An 18763-nucleotide genomic window follows, 5' to 3' on the forward strand; every position below is an offset into this window, starting at 1 on the left:
TTTCCTGAATGTTCAAAATTTTTGTTATCAAGAAAAGAAAATGTGGACACAGCTTCCAGGAAGATAAGAGTAGACATTCTTTTTCCTATTTCTCCTGCTAAGTACAATTAAAACTCTGGACATTATACATAAAATAAACTTAAGAAGACTTTGAAAGGTGGAGGGAAAAAGGAAGACAGGTTAGGAACCTTGGAATCCAAATGGTGAATTCCTTAGGGGCGTGGGGCGGGGGCAGGAGCTTGCCTCCCATTCCCAGACACGGAGTTAAAGAAGCCAGCAACCCAGAAGTGCCAGCAAACATAGAAAATAAAAAAAAACAACAAAAGTCTGTTTTCTTGTCAAACAACCAGAAAAGGGGCAGCCCAGCAAGGCAGAAAACTTTTAGACAATAACCATTCTGCCAAAAAAAAAAAAAAGAAGAAACCTACAAAACTATGATCCCACCTCCAGACAAGCCACAAAGGCAAAGTGGGGAGCCCTGACGTCTTCCTTATGAGGATATAATGAGGCACCCCAATATACCTCATCAGAATAGAAGCAGAAGGCCCAGTAGGGACCTTGGACTTTCAATCCAACCAACAAACCAGTAATGAAGCACCACTGCACTCCCACTGTCGGTGAAGACCAAACTGACATTTAAGTTTAAAATTAAAGCCCTATCAAAATCCCAGCAAAATTTTTTGTAGACACAGATGAGTTCCAAAATCTATATAGAAAGGTAAAGAAATGAACATGTCTAAAGCAACTGGTAAAAAATAGAATAAAGTGGGAGGAATTAGCCTGACCAATTTTAAGACTTATTAAGTAATTAAGACTGTGTAATATTAGTAGAATATAAACATGGATTAACAAAATATAACAGGGAGCCTGGAAATAGACCCACACAAATACAGACAGTCCTCGAGTAACATCGGACTTGACATACATCGTTTCGTGGTTACGTCGCCATCTCCTATCCTATCTAATAAAAGAGAAACATGGTAATTAGCCGTACATCTGCTACTCTTCCCATTGGCTAATCAGGGTGATATGCAAATTAACTGCCAGCCAAGATGGCAGCCGGCAGCCAGGCATCTTGAAGTGAACATGAGGCTTGCTCGCTTCAGTGATGAAGGAAGCCAATGTTCCCCGCCTGCCGCTGCCAGCCTCTGAGCTTGCAGTTTGAAACACTGTTACAAATATAGAAGCTAAACAAAACCCCAGAAACCTACTTTCAGCCAGCCAGGATCTCAGAGCTGGAGTTGAAACAGTGTTTTGATTATAGAACCCAAACAAACCAGATACCTGCTTTCAGCAGCAGAGGCCTAAGAGCTGGAGCCAAGCCTCAGAGCTAAAGCTGGCCCAGAATAAAAAAGAAAGAAAGAAAAAAAGGAGCGGTTGGGAGCTTCAGTCACCCGCCAGCCTGAAAACAGCCCTTAGCCCCTCACCCAGACTGGCCAGGCACCCCAATGGGGACCCCCACCCTGAAGGGTGTGTGACCAGTTGCAAACAGCCATCAGCCCCTCATCCAGGCTGGCCAGGCACCCCAGTGGGGACCCCCACCCTGATCCAGGACACCCTTCAGGGCAAACCAGCCGGCCCCCAGCCATGCACCAGGCCTCTATCCTATATAGTAAAAGGGTAATATGCCTCCCAGCACCGGGATCAGCGGAGCCGCGAGGCCTCCCGGCACCAGGATCAGTGTGACAGGGGGCAGCGCCCAAACACCCTGATCACCCTGCGGCTCTGTGTGTGACAGGGGGTGGGGCCACAACCTTCCTATCCGCCCTGCTCTGTTTGTGACAGGGGAAGGCGCCCCAACCCCCTGATCAGCCCTGCTCTGTGCCTGATAGGGGGAGCTCCCCAACCCCCTGATCGCCCTGTGGCTCTGTGTGTGACCGGGTGCGGCGCCTCAACCCCCTGATTGGCCCTGCTCTGTGGGTGATAGAGGGCGATGCCCCAACCGCCCCCTTGGGCCCTGCTCTGTGTGTGATGGGGTAGAGCCATAACCTCCCCATTGGCCCTGCTCTGAGTGTGACAGGGTGCGGCGCCCCAACCCCCTGATCCGCCCTGCTCTGTGTGTGACAGGGGGTGGTGCCCCAACTCCCCTATCAGCCCTACTCTGTGAGTGACAGGGGGGAGCTCCTCAGCCCCCTGATCGGCCCTGCTCTGTGCGTGACAGGTGGTGGGGCCGCAACCTCCCCATCGACCCTGACTTGAGTGTGACAGGGGGTGGTGCCCAACCTCCCAATCGTCCCTACCCTGAGCGTGACTGAGGGTGGCATCGCAACCTCCCGATCCGCCCTGCTCTGTGCATGACAGGGGGCGGTGCCCCAACTCCCCAATCAGCCCTGCTCTGAGCCCGACCAGGGGCTGCACCCAGGGATTGGGCCTGCCCTCTGCCACCCGGGAGCAGGCCTAAGCCAGCAGGTTGTTATCTCCCGAGGGCTCCCAGACTGCGAGAGGGCACAGGCCGGGCTGAGGGACCCTCCCCTCCCCCCCCCAAGTGCACAAATTTTTGTGCACCGGGCCTCTAATTTATTAAAAAAAAAAAAAGTTCCTTCATTTTGATATATGTACATATGTGCTTTATGTTTTTTATTATTTATTTACTACAAGTAAAGGTCAGGAATTGTTATCTTTCTTTTAAATTTTTTTTACTGTTTCACTTCATTACTGCTGTGTATGTGCTCCATGTGAGTGACGTAGTTGCTTATGTAGGTGAGTTCCCACTTATGGTGAAAATCACGTTCTGTCACGCCATAGGAACAGATCTCCAATGTAACCCGAGGACCTACTGTATGCTCAAACGATTTTTCACAAAAGTGCAAAAGCCATTCTAGGAAGGAAAGCTAGCCTTTTCAAAAATTAGTGCTTGAGCAATTAGACATCTATAGGCAAAAATAAACTGCAACCCAAGGCTCACAACTTACACAAAAATTAATTCAAAAATGTATCATGGACGTAAATGTAAAATGTGAGACTATAACCTTTAGAAAAAATTATAAAAGAAAATCTTCTAGACCTAAAGCTAGGTGAAGAGTTCTCAGACTTGACACAAAAAGCACAATCCATAAAAAGAGAAATTAAATCCAGACATCATCAAAATTAAAAACTTTTGATATGCAAAAGACTCTTTTGAGAGAATGAAAAGTCAAACTACAGAGTGGGAGCAATATTTGCTAACCTGAAAAAGAACTAATATCTAGAATTCAAACACAATACTGAAAAAATAAATCCAGTTAGAAAATGAACAAAAGGAAGACTTTTCATCTAAGAAAATATGCAGGGGAGATGTACAAGAGGGTAAAGGGGAGATAAATGGTGATGGAAGGAGACTTGGGCTTGGGATGGTGAACACAATACAATATATAGATGATGTATTATAAAATTATACACATGAAACGTATATAATTTTATTAACCAATGTCAACCCAATAATTCAATTTTTAAAATGCAATAGCTACATATGCAAAAAAAGAAAGAAGATATAAAGATGGCTGATAAGCACATGAAAAGAGACTCAACATTAATAATCCACAGCTATCAAAACGGCTAAAATACAAAATAGTAGTGAGAACACTAAATGCTGACAAATGTACAAAGTAACTGAATCCCTCATACAGTCCTGATGGGAATATAAAATGGTACAGCTGTTTGGAGAAAAAATATTAATCATGTAACTACACTGCAACCTGGCAATTGTATTACTGAGGGCTTAATCCAAGAGATGTAAAGACTTAAAATCATGCAAAAACCTGAACACAAGTGTTTATAGTAGCTGTCTTTGTAATAGCCAAAACTTGGAAACAGCCCAGATGCCCTTCAATGGGTTGAATAGTTAAACAAACTGGGATACATCCATGCCATAGAATACGACACAGCAATGAAAAAAGAATGTATTCTTGCCATATGAAACAACTTGGATGAATCTCCAAAGAATTATGCTGAGTGAATACAGTCAAATTTCAAAATGTCACATACTGTATATTTACATTTATGTAACATACAGTAATGGAGATTGAAATAAAACTATATAAACGGAGAAAAAAATAGTGGTTGTCAGGGATTAAGGAGAGGATGGATAGCAGGAAAGTGAATCTGACTATAAAAGGGCAACATGAGAGATCCTTGCAGTGATGGAAATATTCTATATCCTGACTATGTAAATGTTAAGATCCTGGTTGTGATACTGTATTATAGTTTTACAAGACACTACCACTGGGAGAAACTGGATAAAGTGTACAGCATCTCCACATAATTTTTATAACTGTAAGTGAATTTACAATTATGTTAAAATGATTAAAGGAAAAAAAAACTACCTTGAATAGAAAAAAGAAAAATAAAGTGTACATGAGTACACTTACTGATAGTACTACGACCAATACTATGCCCAGGCATGAAGCAAGTGCTCAGAGTCAGCCATTAACCATTCCCAACAGCTCCATAGGTAGACAGTGTTATTATCCTCACTTAAAGATAAATCTGAAACAGAGAGAAGCTAACTCACGCAAGGAAGCACGGCAAGAACTGCATGCCAGATGAGCCTGAGCCCATACGCTGTGCGACACTCTGCTGCCTACTTACCGTATGTACACTGAGTGACCACTGTTCTCATCTGGGCCGCCTACTCACTGTTAAAAATCCTATCCTCTCTAAGCTAAGCAAAATGAGCCAGTCTGAGAAAGACAAGTGTCACATGACCTCACTCATATGTGAAATCTAATAAACAAAATAAAGTGATGAACAAAATAGATCAAGAGACATAGACGCATAGGACAGCAGAATCTCAGAGGGAAGGCAGGGGAGGGTGGGTGGGAAGAGGTCAACCAAAGAACTTATATGCATATACACATAACCCATGGACACAGACAATGTGTAGTGAAGGTCTGGGGTGGGGGTCAGGGGCATGCTAGAAGGGGTTAGTGGGGGAAATAAGGGAATATATGTAATACTTCAACAATAAATATTATTTTAAAAAAGAACCCTATACTCTCCTCTGATCTCAGCCTTTCTGATGAATTTTCCTTCTCTTCATTTGCCAAATTTTCATCTTTCCATTAACATCTTTCAATTAAGAATAGCTTCCAGCCAGGCTCATTGTGTGTCCTTTACTGTATGTAATGTACTCTTTACAACTATGACAAATTATGCCCTATAAACAAGACAAACTTCCGTTCAGATCTCAGCTAGCTTTATAGATTACAAATAACCCAAGTGGCAATCAATCAAGGACTTGCTCCATTATAGTTAACATGCATATAACATGGTCATAGAGGGACTGTCAATTACAGGCCGCCTCCTTCCCTAGACACAGGAATGGGGCACATAACCCAAGCCTGCCAGTGTAACCCATCCTCCTGGCCACAGTGATTGGTTCAGAGTTGGATATGACAGGCCCTGCCAATCAGAATCATGATGAGCACTTCTGTGCCAGAGTTAACAGTAGAGATGGCTTCTCTTTTCACTGAAGTGGCTAAGTTGGAAGGATGTCATCTTGATGATACTGGAGACCACCTGCCAGTCACAGGGCAGAAGGCTACCTAAGGAATGAAAAGTAATAAAAAATGGAGCAATAAAGAGCCATACTGACATTATTTGAGCATCTGGATCCAACCAATGCCTGAAGCCTGATGCTGCCCCACTCTGCCCAGTCATGTGAGCCAATAAATTTCTGTGGCTTAAATTAGTTTGAGCTGGGTTTTCTGCTCTTGCAAACAAGAGTCCTGGCCAATTCGGCAAACTAGATAAGGTGAAATGAATTAAGTTAGTCTTCCTCAAATTGGTTCTTTTTGAGATATTAACTATCCATGAAAAAATGGTTCTGTGGTCAAATTAACTAGGAAATTCTGCCTGCTTATAGATTGCCAGCACACATTAGTAAAGCAAAGACTGCATGCAGTAAAGAAACAAACTCATTTATCTTAGAAATTTTCTGAAAATTAATTTCTCACAGATCTCCTCTTAGTATGGCTAAAGATGGTATTGAAAACAGAAAGCTTGAATGAAGCCGACCTCAGATGCCCTACAACATTTTGCACAGATGGATGACTTCCTTTGTTTACCCAGAAGTGGTTCTTTGCCCATGTACTCAGCCTACCAATCTATTACTATGAATAACTGTCCACCTAAGAACAATCCTTGTGCTCTGACCTACTCAAGCAAAGAATTCCAGCAATACTCCCTCTTTACTAATGGTCTCCCTACTGAATCATTACTATCTGGATATAAACATGCTATTTTTTTCCCATTTAGAAAACAAAAGCTTTATCATGATCCCACTTCCTCCATTTACTGTCTCCATTACATTTCTCTCCTTTAAAGAAAAACTTCTTGCAAAAGCTATCTATACGGCTCTAGCTGGTTTGGCTCAGTGGATAGAGCATCAGCCTGTGGACCCAGGTTTGATTCCAGTCCAGGGCACATGCCTGTGTTGCAGGCTCAATCCTCAGTGTGGGGTGTGCAGGAGGCAGCCAACCAATGATTCTCTATCATCACTGATGTTTCTATTTCTCTGTCCCTCTCTCTTCTCCTCAGAAATCAATAAAGATATTTTTCTTAAAAAAAAAAAAAAAAAAAAGCTATCTATATTTACAATCCCCAATTTCCCCCTCCCATTCTCTCATGAACCAGGCTTTCACCCCCACCACTCCACCAAAATTGCCTGTCATGATATCAATGACTTCCAGCAATATAAACAATGATAAATTCTCAGTCATCTCAAATGACCTCATCTGTAGGGCACTACACTCTCTGAGTTCTCCTCCTACCTCATTAGCCACTCCACAAGTCTTGTGGGAACCTTTTCTTTGCCAAGGGCCATTTGGATATTTATTTTTTTTATTATTTTTTTTTATTTTTTTAAAATAAATCTTCATTGTTCAGATTATTACAGTTGTTCCCCCTTATTTCCCCCCATAGCTCCTCTCCACCCAGTTCCCACCCCACCCTCTGCCCATTACCCCCCCACTATCCTCATCCATAGGTGTACACTTTTTGTCGCTGGGTCAAAGGTCATACACATGGAAAATGTAGCTATTTCCATCCGCAACGTGTCCCTGTGTTCGGAAAGGTCTCTCACGATTTGTTCACGCTCTACACAGAAAGGATACGGAGCCACGTAACGGCTTTTTAAAATAATGTGTCCTCTTATGTTTAAAATGAGGATTTCATTACCAAAAGTGAGGAGAAAGCAACACTACAGCTGCTCTCACCCCTCTTGCCCTTCGGGTGATAGTTGTGCATGGGGCTGCGAGCTGGTTCGCGGGCCGTCGATGAAGCCATCTGGGCAGCTCGCGCGGTTCCACCAGCTTCCCAGCGGCCGACGCAGCCTCGCAGGGGCCGTCTCAGCCTCCCAGGGGCCATCACAGCCTCACAGGGGCTGTCGCAGCCTCGCAGGGGGCATCACAGCCTCAAGCAGCCTCACGCAGCCTCACAGGGGCCGTCGCAGCCTCGCAGGAGGTGTCACAGCCTCACGCAGCCTCCCAGGAGGCATCGCAGCCTCGCAGGGGCCGTCGCAGCCTCGCAGGGGGCGCCGCATCCCACGTTGGGGGTGAAGGTGCGAGACAGAAGCTCCTCTCGCTGTCTCTCCTGCTGCTCCCTTGTGTATCGCCAATGCTGTAAGTTTCTGAAAGCAGTCTGCAGGTGCTGGACATCATACTTTAACTGGTCAACACGAAGTTTGGCATTCTGTCTTTTGTTGGGAGGCTCCTTGCTGGACAAAATCTCCAGGCGTTCTAGCTGGCTGAATATCTGGTATGCTTGCTTGGATTTCGTTTTCTACTAAGTGCACAGACTGCTTGTCTGCCATCTCCCGGCGTCCCATGTGAGACTGGATCTGGTAGACCTGCTTGTGCATTTGCTGGTACAGCAGTTCCATGTTGCCGGCCCAGCCGGTTCAGGCTCCGGCTTCCTCCAAACCTGATTCTGCTTCTTGAGTGTGTCCCTTATGGATGCGAGGAGTTTAAATCTGCAGTTTGTTGGGTTAGGCTGCAAAAGCACAGGTGGTTCCTTTTGTGCCACTGGTACAGCTTGGGTGGGGATGTAAATTGAGTAGGGCGGAGGCTCAGGGAGTCACCAGGGAGGAGCAAACAGCAATGGCGTCTCTGCGACGCCTTGCCTCTCCGCGACACCGCGTCTCCGTGTCCCCAAGTGCTGGCGAGCAGCTCCGCAAGAAAGCCACCCTCGCTCTCCGACCCGCTGCAAGGCAGTCCCGCCCTCCCCGTAGGGGTCTGGGACCTCAGAATCCCGCCCCAAACAAGCTCAGTGGATTCAAGAGCTTGTATCCCCTTCCGATTGAAAAAAAACACGCAGCCAGTTGCAGCCCACCTGGCATGCGACTCCATACCTCTGTTCTTGGCGCCTCTGCATCTCCTACTTAGTCTCAATGCACTTCTTTCTTTCCTTCCAGTTGTAGAACTTCCACTGGGCCAGCTTTCCCATGGTTCTGAATGATAGCTGTTCAGTCTTATAGTTGGTAGTTTCAATGTTGTTGTGGGAGGCAGTACGCACAGGTCTATACCTTATGCCGCCATCTTGGTTCTCTCTGGATATTTATAACTTCATTTTCAGGCCATACAAAATTATCAACCTAAAAATTAACTTGCTCTACTTGGTCAAACAATTAATTAACTCACCCTTAATGCTTTGGCAGGGCCACACCAAATGATTTCACTGTGTGTTCTTATATGGCCCTCACGCCAGATGTTCCTCACCCAAGTTACAGGCATACCCTGTTATCCAATCCGTGGCCTTGAAATACCAACTATCCTATCTAATAAAGAGGAAATATGCTAATTGACCCTCATGCTGTTGCAAAAATGGCAGCACCCACAGCCAATACGGAGGGAATATGCTAATTGACTGCCTCACCCTCAAAGATGGTGGCACCCAGTCCCCTCAGCCCCACTGGGGCAGCAGAAGCGTGGCCCCAGGTGGGCCCAGCCACTCCGCATCCCTGCCTCCAGAGACCCCCAGTCCCTTCAGCCCCCCAGCCGCCGAGGGCCAGCCTGAGGTGCACACAAGCCTTGGATGGTGGCTGCCCAGCTGCCCAGGGCCACCCGAGGCTTGTGCTGCGCTGCCGGCAGTGGCAGCAGCAGAGGTGTGATGGGGTGTCGCCTTCCTCTGATCACCGGGTCGCCTCCCACCCCTGGGAGCTCCCGGACTGTGAGAGGGGGCAAGCTGGGCTGAGAGACCCCCCTCCAGTGCATGAATTTTCATGCACCGGGCCTCTAGTATGCTTATATAACCGGTCTCAGTCCTCCCCTAAACTTCAGACTCACATGTCCAACTGCATATTCAACACACCTATATAATGTTTATTTCAAACTTAAAAAATCAAAAAGGAAACCCTTAATCTTCTCTCTACCTTACCCCACCAGATCCTTCCACATCTTTCCCCATCTCATTTAAAGGCAGTCCTAGTCTTCTACCAGCTCAGGCCAAAAGTCCTGGAATCCTGCAATCCAGTGGTCGGCAAACTACGGCTTGCGAGCCACATGTGGCTCTTTGGCCCCTTGAGTGTGGGCATGAAGTTTCAATCACACTGTACGTGCGCACCCACATGTAGTATTTTGTGGAAGAGCCACACTCAAGGGGCCGCAGTTTGCCGACCACTGCCCTAATCCAATGCACCAACAAAACCCCATTGGCTCTATCTTCAAAACATACTTGGAATCTATTTTTCACTCTGCCCACTGTTACATTCTTGGTCCAAACCAACATCAACTCTTGCCTAGATTATTGACAAGTAGTCGCCCTACTTATACCCTAATTCCCAAAGGACATTTCAGCATAGAAGCCAAGGATCCCTTTAAAATCTAAGTTTGTCTCAAGCTTCTGATCAAAATATTCCAATGTCTTCTACTTCAGAATAAAAAGCCAAAATCACTACACAAATCTGCAAGGACGTATGTAATCAGCTTCCTGTTACCCCTCTGACCATAAAGCCTGCCACTCTCCCCATCACTATATTCAGCCATGTGGGCTTCCTCCCAGTTTGTATCTACAAGGAACAGTCATCTCAGGATTTTATTCTTGTATAGAACATCTTCAAGCCCTTCAGGAATCTGTTCAAATGTCACCAGCAAGGCCCTTCTGAGCAACTCCCACACCTCACCATATGTACATATACTTTCTCTTCACTTCCAATCCCCACTCCCTACCTTGTTTTCTTACCAAAATGTGGGAAGCCGCCTATTGTCTTCTCTAGCAGAGAGGTGTGGACACGGAACCCGGAATGCTGGTGACCCTTGAAGCCCTGGCAAAGATCAGAGCTATGTACCTACTGTTTAGTTTAGACAATGGTAGCTGAAGCAACTTCCCCACCAGATAGTCATGTAAATCCTTACTGACAATCTGTTACAGGAATGTGCCTGGTGTATCCCAAACTCAATAAAAGGGTGGCAAGGCCTGAGCACAAGTAGAGTCCATCCTCTTGGGATGGGTTCTCGCCTGGCCCCCCAATTTCCAAATTATCTCTTGTCTCGTCTCTTTCATTTGTGTGCGGCCCCTCTTCCAGATCCTGAACCCTGAACTACGCGGGATGGGGGGGAAACAAACACACCATAGCATTTCATCGCCTGCTCAGATGTTTTCATTATTTTGTTAATGTCTATCTCTTTCTACTAGAATATACTCTGTGAGGATAAAGTTTTTTGTGGGCTTTGTTTACTGATTTGTCCCAGGTGGAGCCTAGAACTACGTCTAGCATAATGCACATTCTCAATAAATATTTTTTACTGTAGACTACCCAGGCTAACTAAGTATGGCCCGTAGCTATTCCCTCTATCACCTCCCACTCTGCACCAACTGTGCTAACTTTTTGATATTCACTGAGTATGCCAAACTAGTTTCTGACTCAGAGGCCTTCACAATTGCTATTCCTCTGTCTGGAAAATCATCCCCAGGTATTTGTATGGCTTGCTGCCACTTACATACTCAAATGCCACCTCCTTGGAGAGGCCTTTCTAAAATAACCACCCACTGATCAAGCATTACACTAACCTCTAACCATGCTTTATGTTTCATTTTTCTTCATAGAACTAACCTACCTGATACCATACATACAACTGCATCTGCCTTCCTCATTAAAGTGTGAGCTCTACAAGGACAAAGGCATAATCTCTTTTCACCACTGTATCCACACCTATAACAATGCCTAGCACATAGCAGGCACACAATGTTGACAGACAACTGAATAAGTAAAAAAATGCTTGTTTAAGCAAAATTTAGCTAATCTTTCTGTAACAAAGGAAAAAATCCTTACTCTGGATGAAAAGATAAAGAAAATACCTAATCCCTAGGGCTTCTTCTATCACTATTATCTTCTATATATATAAAAGCCTAAACAACCGTTCGACCATTCGACCAGTAGCTATGACACACACTGACCACCAGGGGGCATACGCTCAATGCACAGGCATGGAAACATGGAACAGACTGATCTATCTCAGAGGGAAGGGGGAAGGGAGGAGAAAGAGATTAACCAAAGATCTTATATGCATACTAGAGGCCAGGTGCACAGATTCGTGCACCGGTGTAGTCCCTCAGCCTGGCCTGTGGGGTTCGGGCCAAAACCAGCAGTCCAACATTCCCCCGGGGTCCTGGATTGCGAGAGGGCACAGGCCAGGCCAAGGGACCCCACTGGTGCATGAATCCATGTACCAGGCCTCTAGTATGAAATAAAAATAAGTGTGGAAGTCTAAGGCCAAGTAGTGCCTTTGAATGTTACTAAAGAGCTACTGAAGGACTATGAATTAAATGACATATTAAAAGCTATCTTTTTCACATTACACAATTTTAACATCCCATAGAAAAAAGAAGGGAAAAAATGGAAGAAGAGAGATGAGAAGGGTTTGTTGCAGTTGACATACAATATCACAGAGTTAGAGAAGTAGGGAACAAACTTAAACCTCTTATTTTACATAACTGAAGTCCAAAAAAGCTAAAAGATTTGTACACTGATAGAGCTAGAATTAGAACCTAGGCCTTCTCTCAACACCAAACTCTGCCTCATTGGCAAAGCACAAGCAATGCAAGAGTCTAATTTGACCAAAAGATATAAACACACTCCAAAAAATATATGGGCAAAGGAAAAACATAAACAGAGGAAAGAATGCTCAAACACACTAATAACAAGTCTTTAAATATGAATTATTTTTCACCCTACTGATTAAAAACAAAACAAAACTGACAACCCTACTGCTAGCTGAAAGCCCAATAGAACTGGCATATCCTTTCTGGAGGACAATCTGGAAATACATATCAAACTTTAAAACCCCTTATATATATCCCTCAACCTAACAATTCCATTTCGAGAAATTCACTCTAGGGAGACAACAGAGTCAAAGATAATATAATGCAGAGGTTCCTAAACCTAGCAGCATATCATAGTTCCTGAACAATCTCACTCACCTATAGTAATAAATTTCTTACTTCCAAACAAACAGGTAGAAGGAAGTGTTAGCCTCCAGAAATTGTTAAATAAGTGAGCAATAAGAAAATGAAAATTTGCCGAAACCGGTTTGGCTCAGTGGATAGAGCATCGGCCTGCGGACTGAGAGGTCCCAGGTTCGATTCCGGTCAAGGGCATGTGCCTGGGTTGCGGGCATATCCCCAGTAGGGGATGTGCAGGAGGCAGCCGATCGATGATTCTCTCTCATCGATGTTTCTGACTCTCTATCTCTCTCCCTTCCTCTCTGTAAAAAATCAATAAAATATATTAAAAAAAAAAAAAAAAAAAAAGACAAGAAAATGAAAATTTGAGAACAAAAGGAAAGCAAAATAATAGTTAAATGGAACAAGAGGACAATATAAAGGTGTTTTTCAAAGAAAGAAGAAATTAGATATGATGAAGGGAATGTTATCTAGTAAAGCAGGAATATGCAAATTGACCATCACACCATAATGGTCAAGATGGCTGCCCATCTTGGTCATAATGGTGCCCATAGCGGAGGCTGAGTTCCCCTAACGAGCCTTAACAAGCAATCAGCAGGGACCTGAGGTTGCATGGCACTGGGCCAGGGCAGGGGACCTGAGGCTGCACCCCATGCCCCAGCGGGGCTTGACAGGGGACCTCAGGCTGTGCCCCCCACCCAGCGGGACTTGACGGGGGAAGCTCAGGGTGCACCCCCCGCCCAGCGGGGCTTGAGCGGGTAACCCAGGCTGCACCCCCTGCCCAGCACCGGGCTGGAAGACCTGAGGCCATGGTCCCCGCCCTGACGCCAGGCCGGGGGACCTCAGGCTACACCCCCTGCCCAGCAGGGCTTGATGGGGGACCTGAGGCCGCACCCCCAACCCGGCGGGACTTGATGGGGGTGTGGCTGGCCAGGTCTGGATCTAGCCCAATGGGGGTGGGGCCGACCAGGTCTGGGTCTCACACGATTTTGAGGCGCACGTGGGTGGGTGGGGACTTGACTCTGGTTCCCATGGCATGCCCCAGACTCTGACAGGAGGAAGATTTTCATATACATTTTACTAATTTTCTTTCATATCTGGCACTTCTTTTATAGAGAAAGGGCAAATAGCAATATTAAAATATTTCCTCTAATTAATTCCCTTTAATGTGCACAAATTTTGTGCACCGGATCACTAGTAAAAACAGAATCAGAGAAAAGGGAGACATTGAAAATGATAAAAAGAAGGCCTAGCAGGGTGGCTCAGTTGGTTGGAGTATTGTCCCATATACCAAAAAGGTTGCAGGTTTGATTCCAGTCAGGGCACATACCTAGATTTTGGGTTCATTCCCTGGTGAGGGTGGGTATGGGAGGTAACTGATCGATGTTTCTCTCTCACATCAATGTTTCTCTCTCCCCCTTTCCCTCCCTCTCTTCCTACACCCTTCTCTAAAACATATTCTTGAGTGAGGATTAATATCCCTAAGTTCCACTCTTGGAGATTCTAGTTCAGAATGGGATCTGGGTATCTATATACGGTACATAAAAGGCTAATATGCAAAGAAGAGAGAATACAGTGTCCTAGAGTACTGTAACCTACATAGGTGATTTATTAGAGGAGGTTTTATAATAAAACTAGAGGCCTGGTGCACAAAATTTGGCCTGCACCCTCTCACAATCCGGGACCCCTTGGGGGGTGTAGCAGTGCGCCAAGCAGCAGGCGGCCAGGAAAGAGCCAAAACAGGGGCAGGTGCCCTGCTGCTTGTGCTCATCCCAGCCCGCTGCACCTGCTCCCGCCACTCAGTAATGCTGCTGCGGAGTTGGGAGAGGCTCCCACTGCCACAGCTGTGCTCGCCAGCCATGAGCCTGGCTTCTGGCTAAGTGGTGCTCCCCCATGGGAGCACACTGACCACCATGGGGCAGCTCCTGCGTTGAGCATCTGCCCCCTGGTGGTCAGTGCGCATCATAGCGACTGGTTGACTGGTCATTCCGTTGTAATGGTCACTTAGGCTTTTATATATATAGACTAGTGACCCAGTGCACAGATTTGTACACATTGAAAGGAAATTAGAAGGTGGCTGGCGGGGTGGGACTGGGCGAGACGGGCTGGACATGCCCTGGAGTCAACCTCTCTCGGTCCCTCCCAGGCCATCCCCACCTGGGGTAGCACCATGGCTCGAGGGGCATCTGCGGAGTGAACGGGGTCCCTCTGGCAGGTGGGGTTCCTCAGCCTGGCCTATGAGGATCGGGCTGAAACTGGCTCTCCAACATCCCCCAAGGGGTCCCAGAGTGTGAGAGGACACTCTGCAAAGTTGCTGTCATACAAGGTGTGGAACACAACACAAGTGTGCTATAAACCAGATTCAGGGTCAACAGTGCCCCAGCAACAATGTAACCCACAGCCGAAGGTGGAATCGTGCAGCCCCATGAGGAATCGGACTCCCTCCTCTCTGGTTTTGGGGTGCGTCACCCAAGAACCGCCTCTGCCAAGTCACTGCAGCTTGGCAGCTTCTGTGTTGTGTCTGCCCCTTAGTGGTCAGTTCACATAATAGCTACCAGACGGACGGACACTTAGCATATTAGCCATATATATATATATATATATATAGAGAGAGAGAGAGAGAGAGAGAGAGAGAGAGAGAGACTAGAGGTCCAGTGAATGAAATTCATGCATGGGTAGGGTCCCTAGGCCTGGTTGGCAATCAGGGCCGATTGGGACTTTCCGGCTGCCAGCCAGGGCCTTCCTTCATTCCACGCCGTCCCCTGGTGGTCAGCGCACATCATAGCAAGTGATGGGACTCCCAGTCTCCCAGTCGAACTCCCGAGAGGACACTTTGCATATTAGCCTTTTATGTACCGTATATAGATACCCAGATCCCGTTCTGAACTAGAATCTCCAAGAGTGGAACTTAGGGATATTAACGTAAAACCTGCCCAGGTGATTCCACTTCCCACCTGATCGAGAACCACTATTCTCCTACAGCAGTGGTTCTCAACCTTGGCTGCACATTAGAATCACCTGGGAATCTTTTTAAAATCCCAGAAATCAGGATTTTAAAAAGATTCCCAGGTGATTCTTATGTGCAGCCAAGGTTGAGAACCACTGTCCTACAGCATAACTTCTCAGTCTTGAGTACTCATTGTATTCACCTGAGGGGCTTTTGAAAATTACAAACAACTGAGCCCCACATCAGTTAAATCAATCTCTGTAAACCAAGCCTGGGCATCAGTATTTTTTTAAACTTTCCAGTAATTCTCATGTGTGTAGCCACAGCTGTGAAACCAGTTTTCATACCAGGTGTACTGGTTAATAATGCGGATTTTTTTCAATAGATGAAGTTACACATATGTTGATATAGATGCGATTTGATATGTATGCTATTTTGTTGTATTGACAAGCTTCAAAACTTCATATGTCAAATTTGCTAAAGGTGTTAACATCATAGATGTTTTTACACTTAAAAATGTCGAATTTCGTGCCAAAAAAAAAGAGCATTTGCAGGAAGTTATAATTCATTTTGAAGAAAAGTGCTGCTGAATACTTCAGGAAGCTTATGTGAATATGCTTCATCTCAAGATACTTGTGAATGCTGGTTTAAATGCTTTGAAAGTGATGATTTTGATGCGAAAGACAAAGAATGTCCAGGTGAACTGAAAAAGTTTGAAGACCAACAATTACAAGCATTATTGGATGAAGATGCATGTCAAACTCAAAAACAACTTGTAGAAAGATTAAACGTTGTTCAGCAAACAATCTCTGATCATTTACAAGCAACAGGAAAGATTTTAAAGGAAGAAAAATGGGTGCCACATCAACTGAACAAAAGACAAATGGAAAACTGAAAAGTCATCAGTAAAATGTTGCTTCAATGGCAAGAAAGAAAGTCGTTTTTGCATCGGAATTGTGACGGGCTATAAAAAGTGGATTAATTTGAGAATCCCAAGTGCACAAAATCATGGGCTGATCCAGGTCAACCATCAACATCGACTGCAAGGTCAAATCTCTTTGGAAAGACAATGCTTTGTGTTTGGTGGGATCAGGAAGGTGTGGTGTATTATGAGCTTCTAAAACCATGTGAAACTGTTAATACTGATCGCTACCAACAACAAATAATCAATCTGAACCATGCTTTGATCATGAAACGACCAGAATGTGCCAGAAGACACAGCAAAGTAATTTTGCTTCATGATGATGCACCATCACGCACTTCAAAACCAGATAAAGACACATTAAAAGATCTTGCCTGGGAAGTATTAACCCACCCGCTGTATTCACCAGACCTTGCTCCTTCAGGTTACCACTCGTTCTGATCGATGGCACACGCACTTTCTGAGCAGCACTTCAAAACATACAAAGAAGTGGAAAATTGGGTCTCTGAATGGTTTGCCTCAAAACAAGAAAAGTTCTATTGGGACAGCTCTTGCTGTCTCTGAAAAGAACACATTAAAAAAACAACAACTAAATAATGGAAAGACAAATAGCCCAGTGTAAAATATGGGCAAGGATTTGAATAGACATTTATCCGACGAAGATATACAAATGGCCAATAAGCACGTGAAAAGGTGTCAACGTCATTAGCTACCAGGGAATGCCAATCAGAACCATGAGGTATCACTTCACACCCACTCGGATGACTAGAATCAAAAGGCAGAGAATAACACTGTGGATCAGAACACGCAGAGAGAGAGAACAGAGACGAGAAAGGGGTACAGGACCATATCTTGAGAAACTCCAAATTTAACTGCCAAAAGAAGAGAACCAGCTTTTAATGAAAACTAAGATGCAGTTGCCAGAAAAGGAGCAAATCAGTTAGTTGTAGAAGGCAAAGGCAGAGAACACGTCAAAGCAGTGGGCACAGTCAGTGCAACTTAACACAGATAAAAGGTTATGTAAAATGAATGAAAGCGTTTCTTGGATTTAGTGACATGGACATCATAGCATTTCCCTACAATGATGGTGACAAAATTACTAAGACCTTAGGCTATCTTTTTGCGCATTATAATGCGTAACATGTCCCTCAAACATTAAAGGTTTAAAATAAATGAGTACCTTGATTATCTGCAATTAGTCTCAAATCCTCTTGAAAGATGAGTCTGGAAAATAAAAAAATGATTAGAAAAAGCAAGCTGACAAGTTCACAAAACCACAGTAAGAACTCTTTAAAATTACCTAAAAGAGATCAGCCTCCATAAAAGACTGTCTTACAAAGCAAGGTTAATGCCACTTCCAAATTCTTACTGATCGGGGACAGTGTGCTGACATCTGCCACATTTGCCACGACTGAGACCCAGCGCCTGGCCACAGTGATAAACACCATCCTGCATTATAACACGTCTGCGTGATTCAAGCGAGACCAACAACTACAAAACAGCTACAACTAAGGCAATGAAGCAGGCATCCAGACCACCTTCCATCCGAGACACGTGTCGGCCCCAGTTCCGGACTGGTTTCATAAGTAAACGAGAAGGAAAAGGGAAGATACAAGTCACCTACTCCGATGACCAACTTCGGTTTAAATCCTTAATGAGACACAGCTCTGTGGAAGCTACTGCGACAGCCTCCTGCCATCCCACCAATTCACTGATGCAGACAGTGGGAGAACGAATGCAGCTCATCTTGACGGTAGGGCCGAGGTCCCTTAAAAACTCCCTACAGCCCTGCGGCCCCCGAGGCCAACGACCCTGTCCTCACTTCGGGCAGGACTTCCAGCCTCTCTGTTCCCTCCTTCCACCTGGCAAGTCCCCCTTTTAACTGCGAAATAAGCCATCAAGCAGCCAGGGAAAGACTGCAATTGGGGAAATAAGGCTCCGACATGAAAGGAGTTCGTGCCAACCTCTGTCCCACACGGACCCATCCACCCCCTTACCCAAGAGTCGCGAAATAACAAACCAGTCTTAAATGAGGATCGCCTCTCTCGGACCGCGCAGACTTCAGATGGAGCTCGCCATGATACTGACGTCCCGCCACGCCCACTGCGCATGCCCGGCGACGGTGGCCCGCAAGGACCAAATTGCCTCACTGCTGGAGCGCGACTTCTGGTTAGATTCCCTTCAGCGAGGTTTACGTTTACGTTTCCTCCGGTTGCCGCGGTAAAAGTACAACCTCAGGGCATCGGGTTCTTAGGATCGCTAAAGAGCTAACTTCTGAGCTCTTGCTATGTATCAGTCACTGTGTTAAGGTAAGGGCTTTACAGACACATCTTCTTCCGATTCATTTATTATTACATCTTATTTTACAAAAGAGAAAACCGGAAGTTTAAGTGCTTGCCCAAGTTACTGCCCAGGTAATGACTGACCTCTGTGATGAATCCAGCTTTCCTGGCTCCCAAAGAACCTGCTCTTTTCGTTGTGTTTTCTAGCTTCCTCAACCTTTTGTGAAAAGAGGTTAA

The 18763-nt window shown here is 45.4% G+C and overlaps 1 protein-coding gene across 2 annotated transcripts in view; it reads right to left on the bottom strand.

Annotated features, from left to right (window-relative positions):
* Nucleotides 1-18352, bottom strand: part of CDKAL1 (CDK5 regulatory subunit associated protein 1 like 1) — a 686928-nt gene extending 668576 nt beyond the window's left edge. For both annotated transcript variants that reach the window (XM_036348426.1, XM_036348425.1), the window contains exons 1-2: nt 18265-18352; nt 17425-17468 (exon numbers count right to left, since the gene is read on the bottom strand). The gene's annotated coding sequence lies outside the window, so the exon portion shown is untranslated. The remainder of the gene's footprint in view (nt 1-17424; nt 17469-18264) is intronic.
* Nucleotides 18353-18763: the final 411 nt, after the last annotated feature.

Source organism: Myotis myotis, unplaced genomic scaffold, assembly GCF_014108235.1.
Source record: "Myotis myotis isolate mMyoMyo1 unplaced genomic scaffold, mMyoMyo1.p scaffold_m19_p_2, whole genome shotgun sequence".
In the NCBI taxonomy this organism is placed as follows: Eukaryota; Metazoa; Chordata; class Mammalia; order Chiroptera; family Vespertilionidae; genus Myotis; species Myotis myotis.